The 4,851-nt window shown below is 40.3% G+C and overlaps 1 non-coding gene across 1 annotated transcript; it reads right to left on the reverse strand.

Moving 5' to 3' along the window:
- Positions 1-2,347: 2,347 nt before the first annotated feature.
- On the reverse strand, positions 2,348-2,448 carry LOC144708983 (small nucleolar RNA R71). Its single transcript, XR_013582930.1, has one exon. It is a non-coding gene; the product is annotated as a small nucleolar RNA R71 (small nucleolar RNA).
- Between the last annotated feature and the right edge of the window lie 2,403 nt (positions 2,449-4,851).

The raw sequence follows: 4,851 nt of genomic DNA on the forward strand, positions 1-4,851 counted from the left end.
AAGAATGGGGCAAAACGAACGTCGGAGGTGGCTCGCAGGTGACGGCAGGCAGTCGGCAGCACCGGGCGCGACAAGGGAATCCCGCAATTGGCTGAGGGATCGGCGTGAGCGGACAGGGTACTCACGCGCGGACCCAGACCGGCAGGCAGGCTCCAGTGTGGCAAGGAGGGGTGGCGCGAGGTACGCGCAACGCCCGTGCGTGCGGGGTCTTATGCGTGTAGTGGCGAGTTTGAAGGGCGGCAAGTGGCGAGGCCAGGAGCGTGAGTGGACAGCGGCGCGGCCAGGCACGGGTAGCGGCGACCGGTGGGTGGCGGTGCGTAAACGGGCAGATTCCTGCAGGCACGCGGCAGGCGCGCAACAGGCGCGCAGGTGGGAGCTCGTGCGGGCAACGACACGGTCTGGCACGAGCAGCAGCGGGCAGTGTGCGGAGACTAATAAATATAATTTTGACATCATTTAAGCATATATAATGATGAGTGTTTTTATGTATTTCTTTTCAATATATGTTTCTTTTGACTAACCCCACTTGATTCTATGAATCAATTGGATTAGATCTCATCTTTATTTAAATAAGTACAGATACTTAGTTGGAGATAATGCACATGGATTAAGGAAGGCGCCTGGACCAAGTCAAATATCAGTTATGGATCAAGGAGTGCGTCTGGACCAAGTCAAATATCAGTTATAGATCAAAATGGACAAAGTCAAAAGGCGGTTATGCATCAACATGAACCAAGTCAAATGGCGATCATGAATCAAGCTGGACCATTCAAATGATCCAAGTAGTTTAGAGCGAAGAAATCCTATAAATACTTTCTCAAAAACAATATTAAGTTGTCTAGAATTTTTGTTGGAAGAGTGGAGTGTTGTTTGCAATCAAAGTTCTATAGACCCTCTATTGTTGATGAGCAATTGAGCCAAGTGAGGAGACAAAGCTGAGAAGATTCCAAGAAGAAGGATCACTTCCTAGCCATGAAGGGGCGTGATACAAGGTATGTGTGATTTCTTAGAATCCAGTTCTTGTTAAAATCATTTTTAGACAGGTTAAGTTGGATTGGAAAGTATAGAGTTATTACTTTCCAAAGTATCCAACATTTCCTATTAATTCTACTCTTAGATTTGTGTTTTCATACACAACTCTGTGTGAGTGCACTGCATCTGCACGTGCAGTGCACTACCGCACAGCCGTGCGCAGCCATAGCGCACAGCCGCGCGCCGCTGCGCAGCCGCAGCGCACAGCCATGCACAGTGCACTACTGCGTAGCTGCAGCACACAGCCGTAGGCAGCGCACAGCCGCGCGCCACTGCGCAGCCGCAGCGCACAGCCGCGTGCCACTACACAGCACCGCACATAGCTGTGTAGTGCTTATCTCAGAGAGATCTGGACTTGGACCAAGTCCAGATCTATATGAGATTTGAATTTGAATTTTGAATTAATAAATCTTAAATTAAAAAAAGTCAAATTTAAGATAGTTAAATCTTTACTCTTATTTCAAAAACTTGATATCTTAAATCTATCTTAAAACAATTATTGATTGAATTGAAATATAAATTAAATTGAAATACCTGCTCCTTGTGGTTCGACCCTTACTTACCCTAGGTTAGTGAGGTAATTTATTTGTTGAATAATCTCAGATCCTCACACATTGATAAGATAAACAAAATCTAAAAATCATTATTTAAAAACATTAAAATTTGGGATTATCAACTTGCGCCGTTGCCGGGGAGCACGGTTAATCAGTGAAAAATATTTCTGTTCAATTATTTCTGTTTATTTTTTATATAAGCTGAAGGATTAAAACCCCTCAGCTCATTATATTTCTAACATCTTGGTTTGGGATTTATGGTAGTAACAAGGTCTAAAGCTTGTGGAAGAATAGAAGAAGAGGTGAATCTACCAAAGCACTCATTTCCAGATTCATCAATCACAAAGCAAGATCAAGAGAAGCAAAGCATGGCAGAAGAACGACATCCCCATCAAGATAGAAGGAGAACAATGCTAGATAGATTAACACCATCAGGGAGCATAAGGCAAACTGATATAAATATAAATGTGGGAGAAGGAGTCATGTTCAGGTATGACAATGCTTTAATAAATTCTTTACCTGAATTCAATGGTCATACTTCACAGAATCCTTTAGAATTTTTAGATGACTTCCATATCAGATGTTCTTCTTAAAATGTACCACGTCTATCTACTAAAGCTTTAAAAATGAAATATTTTCGATTAACTTTAAAAGACAAAGCTTTTGCATGGTATCAAAATTTAGGTATTACATTTAGATCTTGGGAAGAAATGCAAAAATTTTACAAAAAAATTTGTAAAATCTTTCCAAAACAAATTTTTACAGAAGATAAATTTATAATTTTCATTATCATGAAAATGAGGCATTTAGTGAGGCATGGGAAAGATTTAATGATTTAATTAGAAAATGTCCTCATCATGGTATTGAAATTTGTCAATTAGCTCAAATATTTTATGATACATTGTCAGATTTTATGAAGAATAAAGTAAATCTAGCTACTGGAGGGACTTTTTATACTGCCTATGAAGATGAAGTTTTTGATATGCTAGAGAGAGCAGCAGAAACTGACTTACAGGAAATAGGAGCAAATCACAATGGAAGGAACTCACAGCCAAATAGAGGAGGTGCTTTGCAAGTCAACATCAAAGAACCAGAATTACATGCAGGAATCAAAGAGACCAACCGTAAATTAGAAGAGCTAACCTCAACCTTGAAAAATGCTTTTCTAAATAATTCTCCTATTGTTAAAGCTAAAATCTGCTCTCTCTGTTTCAGCAAGGATCATGAGGATGGAGCTTGTGAGCCCATAGAGGAAGAGGTTAATGCATTCAATCAACAACAACCTTCTTGGGCTGGACAGAAGAGAAACAACTACAATGCAGAAAGCTTCAACCAAGGAAATAAACCACAATTTCAGCCAAAACTCCAATTTCAGAATCAACCTCAACAACCCTATCAGGTTCAATCAGAACCCCTTCAAGATTTTTCTTCACTAACTCCTGTAATTTCAGATATGATAGAAAAACATAACTAAAAGCTTAGAACAGAGATGGAAATGTGGATGCAAATGATGATGGACTTCTGAACTAAGCAAATGTTAGAATCTCAAGAGCAAACCAGAAGACTGCTAGAGAGCTTCACAATGGGATCAAGTGAACATGGGAGGTAAAGGAGTTGACTATAACTCCCAACAAGGTTGATTTCCAACTCAAGCTAGTATAAATCCTTGTAATTTATTCCATATAGAAAAGTCTTTTCCTGAAGAAGAGAATCATGAGGATCTTGAAATTTTGGCAATTTCAAGACTGAGAAAGGGAAAAGAACTTCCAGATCCTCATGTGTCTTTAAAAAATTCTAGAAATGAAGATGAGTATGAGGATGAAGAAAAGGAGCTTTCTCATAAGAAAGAGCCTTTACCTTCAACTCATGCCCAAGACATTCCTTATCCCTCTGCTCTAAACAGAAAGAAGCTTGTTTGTGAGTAGGAAACTAGGCTTCTAGAAAATTTTAAGCAAGCCACCATGTCAGTAGCTGTAGAAGATATGATTAAGTGTGCCCCCTCATTAAAAAAATATCTTAAGGATTCATGTACTAGTGGAAAGCCTAGAAAGGCAGTGAAATTATCAGAAAATGCTTCCAGTATTTTGAATTCTAATCCTATAAAAATGAGAGATCCAGGAGCTCCATTTATTACTTGTGAGATTGGAGGAAGGTTATTTTCTAGAGCTTTATTAGATACTGGAGCAAGCATTAGTATTATCCCTACAGCATTATATGAAGAATATGGATTTGGAGAATTAGAAGAAATTAGCATGGATTTATTACTAGCTGATGGAATAGTTAGACAACCTAAGGGCAAATTGATGGATATCATGATTGATGTGGAGAATTGTGAAATTCCTGTAGATTTCATTGTTACAGATGTGAAAGTTAAAGGAGATATCAGTTTAGCTCCCATCATTTTAGGAAGACCCTTTTTAGTGACAGCTAGGACAATTATGGATTGGGATAAGGGGACTGTTGAATTTAAGATAGGGAATGAAAGAGTTAAGATTGATATTTCTAAAATGATAAAATGCCCATTGGGAAGCAATGAGGAATTCAAATTTTGTGAAGAAGAAAATGAAGATATTGAGGCAATGGAGTACCTATTGAGTATAGAAGAATTGGATTCAGAAAAAGTGGATAAAACCACTTCAATAGAAATTCCCTTAGAATTAAAACCTTTACCATCTTCTCTTAAATATGCCTATTTAGATTACATGAAGACTTTACCTGTGATTATATCTGCATCTGATGTGATACGACGACGGCCGGGATCGATCGGCGCGTTTCACGTCACAGGGTTATGATGCGAATGTATGGGATGTAAGCCGAATGATGAGAAAATACGAATGAGCAGATAAGGACTTGACGGATAGCGACGTCGGCCGTACCGATCAATGAGAGACGAGTGAACCTAAGATCAAACTCCCAATGACTCGCTGGACCTACTAGACGTCTACTAAGTGAGGGGCATCTAACAGCCCTGGAGCGTTCGGCGTCCAAGTCGGATGACAGTCCGTCTACCACAAGAATCCCTATGCTCGACAAGGTGGCTAGTCCTATCCGATGATGTTCGCGAATATCACGGTAGCGGACGTGATAGGGGAAGACGAGACTGTCGAAGATAATAATACTGGAGTTTATAGAGGGGAGACGAGACTGACCTTTGTATCGCTTAGTCCAAGGCGTCCAAGTCGTCGAGCGGATGCTTAGTGTCGGGTCGTGCGGACGAGTGTCGTTGGCAAGGACAAAACCGGGTGCGGACGGTGTGGTCGTAACT

Source organism: Wolffia australiana, chromosome 10, assembly GCF_029677425.1.
Source record: "Wolffia australiana isolate 7733 chromosome 10, ASM2967742v1".
In the NCBI taxonomy this organism is placed as follows: domain Eukaryota; kingdom Viridiplantae; phylum Streptophyta; class Magnoliopsida; order Alismatales; family Araceae; genus Wolffia; species Wolffia australiana.